The sequence below is a fragment of the Antechinus flavipes genome, chromosome 1 (genome assembly GCF_016432865.1).
Source record: "Antechinus flavipes isolate AdamAnt ecotype Samford, QLD, Australia chromosome 1, AdamAnt_v2, whole genome shotgun sequence".
Classification (NCBI taxonomy): Eukaryota; Metazoa; Chordata; class Mammalia; order Dasyuromorphia; family Dasyuridae; genus Antechinus; species Antechinus flavipes.
Genome location: NC_067398.1, coordinates 284,656,779 through 284,669,151, shown reverse-complemented (window position 1 = coordinate 284,669,151; position 12,373 = coordinate 284,656,779). Strand labels below are relative to the sequence as shown.

The 12,373-nt window shown below is 38.0% G+C and overlaps 1 protein-coding gene across 1 annotated transcript in view; it reads left to right on the top strand.

Moving 5' to 3' along the window:
- The window catches only part of TRPM3 (transient receptor potential cation channel subfamily M member 3), a 700,360-nt gene that overhangs the window by 455,942 nt on the left and 232,045 nt on the right, over positions 1-12,373 (top strand). The gene's annotated exons all lie outside the window — the stretch shown is intronic.

The following is a 12,373-nucleotide window of genomic DNA, read 5'->3' as shown; positions in this document are numbered from 1 at the left end:
AAACTTAATTCTATATGAATATCACTCATTATTATTATCAATATATCATGTATATAATGACTTAGACACCAAACCTATGATATCATTAGTATAGGGAATATCCAGGTGAGGAAACTCCTTCCACTACAAGTAGAGTACAAGTAAAAGTAAGCACCTCCTCTGTATTCTTAAAGTTCCCTGAAGTACTGAAGGGTAAGTGATTTTCTAAGGATCATATATGCTTCAGGGGGAGGATTTGAACCTACGTCCCGCTGGCTTTAAGGCCAGGTCTCTACTCTTCCACATTGCCTCTCATTGTATATGTTATTATATGTTACATATATTATATATAACATATAAGTTGATGTAAGTCTGAATATCTATTATTAACTGAACTGAGAGTCAGATGCAACCTTTCTTAAATTAATTCTTTTATGCCAAAATAAAAATCATTGCTGAAAAACTGTTTTTGGTTCTTCAAAACATTTTCTTGCCCTGAATCCTCAATGTCCAACTGGTTTTATTTCAAAACAACAAAGATATACCCCTATTTTTAGGTAGTCTAGTCTCAGTGAAAATTAACCTTCAGCTGTATTTTGCAATATCCAAAGAGAAGCATTCTTTAAAGGCTACTTTCCCTAAACAACTATATCAATGGATGCTTAATCCATACTTAAAGACCATTCCCAAATCTAGAATCCTTTAAGGCAGCTGTTGGATTTACAAATGAAGCCCAGATGTGTTTATAGCTAAAATGATTTCCAGAGTTTCTTCCAATTATATAATCTTGAATTAATTCATTCAGCAGAGATTTGGCTTTTCTTAAAAATAAACCAAACTCATCATAACTCTGAAATGAAATTCAAGTGAAAAAATCTCTGAAAATAGCAAGGTTCCATAATTCAGTAGTTATGATAGAAAATGACAAATTTTGATCAGTCAATGAAATTAACATTTTTCTTCCCACACTCAAAGAATATATTTACAGAGGACCCCAGAGAAGTTTAGATTGTGTTGCTAATCTTTCCTGGTTATTCAGTAATGAGTTTGTATTCTGAGACATATCTATTTTGAACAACACTTTCAGAAACATCTAATGATGTTTTCACAAAGTTAAGCATTGTTTACCTTAGTTTCTCAGATGTACTGTATTCTTTGTTATTATCAACCCCAAATCAAAAATATGCATGCTATGAATGGCATTCCATACACAATAGGTTTTCATGAACTCTTATTTATGGTCCTCTTAAATATAAGAAGACACGTCAAGAACATAGAACATGGAACCAATGGGAAAAGTATGAAATTTAGGATTAGGAAACCAGTGTTCAAATCCCAAGTGACTTTGAACATGTCTCTTAAACTCTCTAGGATTCAAGTTTTTAATCAATAAAATTAGGAAGTCATACAAGATTATCTCTGGTTTTTTTCTGTTCAAAATATTTGATCCTGTGATCTTTATTTCAAATTAGTGAAGACCCACAAAACATTTTCTATTCCCATTCCTTTGGAAAATTTTCTGAAATCTCAAGAAATAAAAGTAACTTTCCACCTTATCTTTGGACTTTTTTTTGAATCTCTACCTCTTATCACAGTGCCTGGCACATAAAAGTTGCTTCATAAATGCTTATTGACTGACCATCTGAATTCAAGGACCCTCAACATATCTCATTCATCTTCCAGGAGAATACTCTAGTTTGTCAGTGATGATTATTGCTTATTGAACATAATTTTCATGTTTCAAATAAAAAAATAGTAAGGAATAAAAAGTACAGAAAAGAAAAATCCAGATACGAAGGTGGGGAAAAGGAGAGGCAATCTGATCCTTAGCTTTCTTTCTGTTCATATAAAAGACACTGAGGATTGGTTGAGGGTATGTTTATGTGATGAAAAACATTAGATTCAAAAAAGAATGATTGATTGGATTGTCTTGCACATATTAACCAGTTCCAACTACAGCATAAGCAATCTATTCAGTCAAAACAATTTTCTATATGTCAGAAAATCATGGTGACAAATAGAATGCAGAAAATCAACTAGAATTTCTTGATGTCTGCACTGGCTCTCATCCCAAGAAAAACATTTAATTAAAAGATGTCATTCAAATGAGTGCATTCTATCACAAGTAAGGAAGTTATCCTGACCAAAAAAGTAGAGCTAGGAAAACTTTTTGGAGTCTTTTTTGCCTTCTACTGATTCAGATAATTTGGGAAGAAGATGGAAATTCTTATCCCAGAATCACACAACTTATCAAAAGTTGAGCTATTCCCAGATGTGACCATATATGTATTTTCCAAATAAATTCTTGTTTTTTATTTTTCTTTTTTGTCTTTAGCGATAACTCTATAAACATCTCAACAAAATTATAAACTCCTGGATGACAGACTATGTCTTGTTTATCTTTTTATCTTCTTCTGGGCCTAATAAAGTGTTTTATATATAATTTACATATAATATATAATAATAAACATAAATGTGTTTATAAATATTCTCCAACATACAATGATCATATAAGATAGTACAGTTGGGAAATGCCTTATAGTGACATAACTTTAAGCACTGAAAAAAAGAAGATTTTACCACTTTTTATTGCAACTTTGTGTGATATATCAAATCTTTCCATAGAAGAAGTAAATTGTTATAACAATATTTAGATGATTAATCATCAAGGTGCTTTTCTTATAGTAATTGGTTCAATCCTTGCATCTAGATAGTGCAGTGCATAGAGTACTGTACCTAGAGGAGGAAGGTTTATCTAAGAAGATAATCTGGCTTTAGACACTTGGTTGTGTGACCCTGGGCAAGTCATTTAATCCCGTTTGCCTTATTTCTGTAAAATGAGCTGGAGATGGAAATGGCAAACCACTCTAGTATTTTTACCAAGAAAACCCCAATGGGTCACAAAAAGTCCCACATAACTGAAAATGATTCAACAACAATGGTCCTTACAATAACATGAAGAGGAAGAAATAACTCTTTCTTTGTCAAAGATATTATCAAAGCAAAGGATCACCTTTCCTCCCAGTACCAAAAGAAAAAAAAAAAAATATTAAGAACTTTTCTCCTGGTAACCACTATAACTTCTATTTAAGATGACACTGGGAAATTTGTTTTTGTTAATGTAGACTGAAACCTACACAATATATTTACAATTCCACCCCAACAAAGTTTACTTAAGCATCTACTATGATAAAGTAATTATACTAGTTTCTATTGGAGCCAAGATGAAAAACAGCACAATACCTGGCTTATAGGAGCATAAAGTCTGCTAGAAGTATAAAATGTGAATGAAAATAGAGCATGATTAAAGGTAGAAAGTGACTGGAAAAGACATCTAATCTAGGTGTGCCTTTTTATAAATAATTACCATTCAATTGAAATTACCTTTTTCAAAGTTATCTCTTAAATGCCAAATTTAATTAACTTTTTTACCCCAAACTTTATCTTTCTTGACTTCTTTGAAGCCATTAACATTGTTGGTCACCATCTCCTTCTGGATATATATATATCATCCTCTATAATTTTTCATAACACTGTATTTTCCTGGTTTTCCTCTTACTACTCCTTTTCAAGCTCTTTCATTGAAACTTCATCCATGCCATGCATCCAATTGAAAGTATCCCCAGAACTCTATCATTGAGCCACTTTTCTTCTTCCAGTATACTTTATCACTTGTTGATCTCAGCATTCCCATTTGTTCATTTATTACTTTTATGCGATTGATTCCCACCCATTTCTTCAGTCCTAATCTCTCTCCTGAATTCCATTTCAAGCTCAACATATTCATAACAGAAATCATTAACTTTTCCCTTCCTAAACCCTCCTCTTTGCAACTTTCTTGTTGCTCTCCAAGGTTCCCAATCTTAGTGTCATTGTTTACTCCTGACTCTCAATCATCCGACATCCAATCTGTTGCTTAATCTTGCTTTTTTCTATCATCTTTCACATATATATCATTGTAATGACTGCGTATTTAAAATCAGCCGGAGTCAGGAATTCAGGTTAAGGGAAAAATCTTCAATCTTTATTGAAGTGAAGAGGTGAAAAAAAATTGTGATAGCAATATGGGCAAGAAGGATTGCGTTAGCAATATGGGCAGCTGCGACAGGAAGCCAGCTAGCAGAGAGAGAACTGAGCTGAAAGATAGTCGCAATGGCAATGCGAGCAGTTGTGTCAAGATGACAGCCAGCAGTCTCTCCTTCCCCTTCCTTTTCCACTCCCCTGCCTCCACCCACCAAAATCGTCATTTCCTATACAATACATCAGGACTTGCACAAAGAGTGGGCGGGGGCCATTCTTTCTCCAAGCTTATAGATTAAGAGAGTATGGTCCAATTACTATTTAGCCTCATGTGCTTGGGACCTCAGTGCATCAACTCAAGCCTCAGCCCATTACATCTCCTGCTTTCCTTTGTTTTAGAACACAGGTGGTTATGCCATCCCTGACTCCTCAGGAAGGTCAGAGCCCCCAAGGGGAGGTGATCACGACCCCCCTGTCTTCTCAGGAAGGGAAGTGAAAGCACTAAAAAGGAGATAATCACACCCTCCCTGACATTTCAGGAAGGGAGAAGAAAAGCACCAACGGGAAGTGGGGGTTGCTAGCGGGTTTCTGAGCTGAAGGGTCTTATTATGCACAAACCCATCAGCATGGGAGGTATTACACAAGCACATAGCAATAACACAGAGGCTATTAGTGATGACTCTCCCCACAGTCAGTGCAGGCTTGATGCGGTGTAACAAACATGAATTATACACCCAAATACCGGTATAACAAACAATATAAATCAACATGGTGTTGTAAAAAATTGCCAGAAGTCCTAGAAGGAGAGTATGTAAACAGCAGTCACATATACGCCTTCTTCAGCAGTCAAGAGATAGTCCAAAACCAATCTATTGTCCATATATTATCAGGGAATCCAATGATCCCCCCAAGTTTTTGAAGTCCTGCAAAAATTTTTTTATGTATTAGGGAATCCAAAGATTCCAGCAGATTTTGAAGTCCTGTAAGAGTCATCATTTCTCAGAAAATCCAATGATTCTTGAGGGTTTTCAAGTCCTACAACAATCTTATTATGTCTCAGAGAATCCAATAATTCCTGAGGGTTTTGAAGTCAACAATTTTCTATGTCCATGAGTCAAACGCCATAACTGCCACGCTCTTTCAATGGTGAGCACAATCAGCAACAGAACCACCCAATATTTCTTGGGTCTTGTCCTTCGTTTCAAGGGTCTGCTCCATCTCTCTGTGATGGACAAGGCGAATATGGCTCGTTGGCACCCATCTGATTCCTTCTCCACCTGTAGAGATACAAGCAAAGCCTCTCCCCCAAGCAGTTAGCCTATCTGGTCCCTTCCATTCACCACTTTCTGGGTCTCTTCACATCACCTGGTGATTATCTAAAGATAGTGGAGCTGCTCACACTGGACACTGCCCTTCTGGTGGGTTATAAAACCTGTCTGCCAGAGCCAGTGCATCTTTGTCAAAAATCAAGAAGTTAATAGTATAAAGTGCTAGATTTAGTAGTTCTCTAGGGTTTTGGAGCAGCGTCTTAATGTCTCTATTTCTCCTCTCTACTATTGCCTGTCCTTGAGGATTAAAGGGTATGCCAGTGGTGTGTAAAATCTTACACTGTGCACAAAAGTGCAAAATGTTCGGAGGTGTATGCAGGACCATTGTCTGTTTTTATTGCTTGTGGCACACCCATAATGGCAAATGCTTGCATGAGGAATTCAGTGATCACTCGGGCTGTCTCTTTTGCTACTGGTGAATCCTGAAAAGGTGTCTACCACAACATGAATAAAAGACAGACAACCGAACGATTTATAATGGGTCACATCCATTTGCCAGATTTCATTGGGTCTCAAACCACGAGGGTTCTTCCCTGGAGGCAGTGTAGGAGCGTAGAAAGGAAGGCAAGTTGTACAGCTTTTTACTATGCTCCTAGCTTCCTCTTTTGTTATCCCAAATTGTAGACTCAAAGCTCGAGCAGCCTGATGGTATTTAGAATGGGATTCCTGGGCCTCCTGAAATAAAGGCATACTGGCTAACATAGTTAAAAGGCCATCTGCCTTTGAATTCCCATCAAAAATAGGAGTGGAAGTCTATGTGAGTGGACATGCAAGATATAAATCTTACCTGGATGTTTTCTCACTTGCTCCTGAAGATCCTTAAAGAGCTGGTATATATTAGAAGCTGCAAATTTTATTTGGGCTGTGGTAATTCTTTGTACCACACCTACTGAATAGGTTGAATCAGATATTATATTTATGTCTCCTGGGTAATAAGTGAGAGCTAACATGATCACATGTAATTCGTTCTGCTGAGTGGACTGAAAAGGAGTTCTGACTACTCTTTTTATAGTTAAGTCATGAGAGTATACAGCACAAATATTGTGTTTGGATGCATCTGTAAAGATAGTTGGTCCTTTAAGAGGAACTTTAGAAACTTTTTCTTCAAGAATCCATCACCAATTATGTAAAAGTCTGGTTATCTTTAATGGAGACCCATGTATAAAATTTGGAGCCATGGCTAATAAAATTTGCCACTCTGGGATGGTCTCACAACACACATTAATTTGTGTATTGGTGTAAAAGGTGTATATCTTGTCAGGTCTTGTCCCAGATAATTGTACTGCTCACTTAATAGCCTTTAATAAAATTCTAGCTACAAGCACTGGGTAAGGAGTAAGGCTTTATTCTGGTTGTGCTGGGAGGTTCACCCACTCTATCACACTGTCTCTTTGATGAAGGACTGCTGTGGGTGCCTCTTGTGTGGCAAAACCCAATATTTCCAAGGGTTTTTGAGTGACTCTTTCAACCACATTGGATAAAGCCAGTTCGACTTTTCTCAAAGCCTCTTGAGCTTCTTCTGTAAGCTGGCGTGGTGAATTTAAAGCACTGTCTCCCCTTAAAATGTCATATAATGGTTGTAACTGATAGGTAGTCAAGCCTAACACTGGTTGCATCCATTTGATATCTCCTATCAATTTCTGAAAATCATTTAAGGTGTTTAGCTTCTCTGTTCTTAAGGACAGTTTTTGTACTGTAAACACCTTAGGGTATACTTCATATCCTAAATATTGAAAAGGAGCATGTCTTTGAATTTTCTCTTCAGCTATGTACAATTTGTAGGATCTTAGTGTTTCTATGGTCTTTTGTAGACATGCTTCTAGCATTTGTTCCTCAGATGCACATCTCAATATATCATCAATATAATGTAATAGCAAAGCTTTTGGAAATGCTTTTCTTACTGGAGCAAGAGCAGCAGCAACATACATTTGATACATAGTGGGGCTGTTTTTCATTCCCTGTGACAAAACTGTCTATTCATATCTTTTATAAGGCTCAGCTAAGTTAACGCTGGGCACTGAAAAGGCAAATCTTTTTATATCCTCCTTATCCAGAGGGATAGAATAGAAACAATCCTTAATATCTATGACCCAAAAAGGATATTCTCTAGGCAACTGAGTAGGAGATGGAAGTCCAGGCTGAAGAGTTCCCATAGTTTCCATCTGTTCATTCACCTTTCTTAAATCAGTGAGCATCCTCCATTTTCCAGATTTCTTTTTTACAACGAACACTGGGGAGTTCCAAGGACTTAGAAAAGCTTGTAAGTGCCCTTGTTCAAGCTGCTCCTGTATTATATCTAATAAGGCCTGAATTTTATCGCTACCTAAGGGTCACTGTTCTATCCACACTGGTGTATCAGTTTTCCATTGGATAGGAACAGGTGAAAGTGTTGGCAGGCCTTCAACAGCAGCCCTGCTTAAAAAACCAAAGTACTCATTTTTAATCCTAATTGTTGTAAAATGTCTCTTCCCCACAGATTGATGGGGATTTTTTCAATTATAAAAGGAGTAAAAACTCCTGTTTTGCCTTCAAAAGTCCATCTCATAAGGGCAGCACTAACTTCAGCTGCTATTGAGCCTCCTACTCCAGACATATAGATGTCTGCTTTAATCTTTGGCCAGTGACTGGACCAATTGGCACCTCTAATAACTGTACGATCTGCACCTGTATCTATCAATCCCTCCAATAGTAGGCCATTTATATAGATCGTGAGCATAGGTTGGTCAGCTGTTACTGCTGTCCAGTATAGTCCTGGATTTTGTAGTCTGGAGTCAGAATCTGGGTGACTACCACCAGGTTGCTTATTAGGATTCTGTATGAGTAAACCTTATATTACTACTTCTCCTGGGTGATAAGTCACACATTGTCTACCTGTATTAGTGACTGGGATATTATCTACACATTCCCCAGTTTCCCACATCAGTGTGTGGACGGACACTGTTTTGTATGTAGAAAAAGGAGGTGAAATGGTCAAGCCTATTGTGCCTGGAGGTAAGGGATCCATAGGCTGGAGAGGAATAGATTTCACCTCTCCAGGGGATATCTCAGTTGTCCCAGCTGCATACAGCTCTATTCTCCCCAATTGTAATTCCTTTCTCCCATCAGGTTGCTTCCTGGCTGGTTGACTGTGTAATCCCCTTCTCCCATCATATGGCTTTCTGGCTGATTGGTCATGTCTGGGTACTGAACTTGTAGGCACTCTCTGGGTGCACCATTGGCTGCCATCATGCTTCAAGTATTTTTTGCCTTGGGCCCCTCATCCCGTTTCCCTGAATCTGTCTACATTCTGAGGCCCAGTGGAAGCCTCTGTTGCATTTTGGACATGGGGTATTGGGTCTTGTTCTCCCACCCTGTTTTCCCATTCTATCTCTATACCAACATTGAGCTTTCAGATGTCCTACTTTTCCACACTGAAAGCATCTACGAGTTTCTCTGGAAGTCCCTTGCCAAGAGGGACTCTGTCTTCCCATGTTTGGATTTTGGGAAGTCTGCATCACATCCTGGCTATAAAAGGCATCTGTGCCCACTGTGGCACAGCGTCTTATAAGCTCCTCTAAGGGAGCATCCTTGCGCAGTCCTAGTATAATTCTTCTGCAAACCTCATTAGCATTTTCCTTATCAAGTTGCCTTATCAAAATGTCTACTATTGCATTTTCTCCATTTGTTCTTGTGATAGCTGTCTGCAAACGTCCCACGAAGTCAGCAAAGGGTTCATTTGGCCCTTGTGTTATTTTTGTGAAGGCCCCACCCTTGTCATCTTTATTGTGGAGAGAAGCCCATGCTTTGATAGCATTAGCAGCAATTTGCTCATATGTTGCTATAGAATAATTAATTTGTACTGGGACATCTGCATAAGGACCTACACCTGTTAGTAGATCACAGGTGATTGCATCATGAACTCCACTTTGACTATTTTGTTGGACTTGTATCCTACAGAGCTCACTATATTCAGAAAGCCACAAGTAGTTTTGTCCAGGTTCTAGGCATATCCTTGCTATAGATTTCCAATCATTAGGGGGGGGTCAAGATTTCAAAAGCCAAATTCTGTAGTAACATCTTAACATAAACTGATGTAACCCCATAAAGAGTGCAAGCTTTTTTCAGGTCTTTGAGGATTTCTATATCAAAAGGAGAGTATCTTCTACTTTCTTGACCTGAAGAATTAAACTGTTGAATTACCGGAAAAATGTGGTGTTGAAATTCTGATACATTTTTCCCTTCCTCTTTGGCCTTAATTAGTCCCTTTTGCAACCTACTCATAGGAGGGGCTGAATGCTGGGGGGGAGGTGCTGGTGCTGTCACTGCCTCCCCACCCCCACCCCTCCTCCCTCCATCCCGGAGGGTGAAGTTGATGGAGGAGAGTCAATTACCAGCTCCTTAGATGGGGCTGAAGCTGCCTCAGATTCACCCTACCCTTGAGCCTCGCTTAAGTCTCCATGCCCTGTGGGGATATGGTCATTATTTTTTCTTTGTCTTCCTCCTTTATCTCAGGCTTCCCCATTTGGCTATTCCTAGAGTTTTTTCCTTTTCTCCTAGAAATTATACAGTATCTTAAGACCAACTGTATCATATTGTATAAATAGAATGCCTCGATGGAAATTGAATGAGGACCATTTTCATTGTAATATGCAGAGAGCTGTTGACCAATCAATGCCCAATTATCTAGAGAGATTTGCTCTTCCTCTAAGAACCAAGGGGAAGTGCGTTTTAATGTACCCAGAAATTTAGCTGTCTGTTCCCAAATTATAAGTAGCCCTTGATCTTCTATCAGCTTAAGCAGGCTTTCTATAGCACCACTCCTGGGTGGGGCTGGGGGTGGGAGGGTAGGGGTGGGGGATGGAGAATCTTTAGCTAGGATCTGTCCCATTTCAGCCAAAAAAGGTTACTAGTTTAGTCTTTAAAGAAAATAAGTTCCCTGTTTGTCTTATTCTCACCTAAGTTCCTGGTCACTGGAGACTTCTTCAGTGAAAGTAGGGTCCTTGGTTCCCATGCTTGGGCGCCAATTGTAATGACCGCGTATTTAAAATCAGCCAGTGTCAGGAATTCAGGTTAAGGGAAAAATCTTCAATCTTTATTGAAGTGAAGAGGTAAAAAAAAGATTGTGATAGCAATATGGGAAAGAAGGATTGCGATAGCAATATGAGCAGCTGTGACAGGAAGCCAGCTAGCAGAAAGAGACCTGAGCTGAAAGGCCGTTGCAAAGGCAATGTGAGCATCTGTGTCAAGATGCCAGCCAGCAGTCTCTCCTTCCCCTTCCTTTTCCACTCCCCTGCCTCCACCCACCAAAATCGTCATTTCCTATACAACACATCAGGACTTGCACAAAGAGTGTGCGGGGGCCATTCTTTCTCCAAGCTTATATATTAATAGAGTATGGTCCAATTACTATTTAGCCTCATGTGCTTGGGACCTCAGTGCATCAATTCGAGCCTCAGCCCATTACATGTCATTTTCTCTCTTCTTCCACAGCCACCACCCCAATACAAGCTCTGATCGACTTAGACTGTATTGGAGTACCTTTCTAATGAGCCAATTTGCATCAAATGTCTTCACAATCCAATCCTCTATCCTTTTGTTGCCAAAGTAATTTTTCTCATTATTCAACAAGTTGCAGTAGCTCTTCATTACAATCAGGATAAAACATAAAATCCTTTTTTGCCATTTAAGGCTCTTTACAATCTGGGTCTTCCTAACTTTATATCTTCCTTATGCCATATTCCCCTCCATGTTCTCTACAATCCAGCTTTAGTGAGTCACACAAAACTTCTTCACATACATCTCTCAAATCTGCATATTGACTCTTTCTTTCAATGTCTGAAATGCTTTCTTCTCATCTAAGGTTTTTAGTCTCCTTCACGACTATTTCTGACTTTTGCAGGAGGCCTTTTCTGGTCCCCCTTGCTACTAAGGTTTTCTCTCTGAAATTTTTTCCTACTATTTTCTATTTATTTCATAACTAATTACATTTACATGTTGTTTCTCTAATTAGAATGTGAGCTTTTTTATGTCAAGGATAGTGTCTTCTTATTACCTTATATCCCCAGTATTTAGCAGATTGTCTGACATTTATTTTTTTTTTTACTTACTAGTTAGGATAACCACTGGAACTTAGGTTATTTTTTTTAAAATAGCTATTCCTACATTATCTCATTTCAATATATTAGGTACAGAATAGGAATTAATATCCTTATTTTAAAATAAGGAAATCTGAAATGTAGAAGAAACAGCTAAAATGATTTTGCTCAGGATTGTACTAGTAATGTGACATAGAAGAACATGGGATTTAAAATTTAAAAACCTGGGTTCAAAGGCATACTCTATTGATTACTATTTATTATGACTCTAGGCAAGTCTCTTTATTGAATAATAATAATAGTAATAGTACTACTACTAATAATAATAGTACTATGTGCCAGGCAATGTGCTAAATACTTTATGATTATATCATTTGCACCTCTGGGAGATAGACATTATTATTATTCCCAATTTTACAGTTGAGGAAACTAAGGCAACAGAAATTAAACTGTACACAGCTAGTAAGTGTCTTGAGGACAAACTTGAATTCTTGTCTTCTTGACTCCAGGCCCAGTGTTTATCACTGAACCACCTTACTACCCCATCATCTTTCAGGGCTTCAGTTTTCTCATCTGTAAAGTAAAAGTGTTAATAGTTGATCTCAAGAGTTGAAACTGAAACTTTCATGTTTTAAGCACTATCTCCTAAGTTGTGACTTTTTTTTCTCTTTATTACTACTTTATGAAAGGGCTATAGTTCCTTTCTCCTGATAGTCATCCACAGCTATTAAGTAGAAAAACATGTTTTCTTTCTTTAGTTGACACTGAGGGTAAGCCTACTGATCTCTCTGGCATGGAAATTCTGGTGCCAGCTAAAGAGCTAGTTTTCACATGTTTCCTTAATAGTTTATCTCTTCACATGCTGTACTTGTGTAAATGCAGTTTATATTTTTGTTTGTTTTCTCTTTGTTTCTTTTGGTGTGCTGGGTTCGCGTTCTTTTTTTTCTCTTCTTCTTTTCCTTTTTTAATACA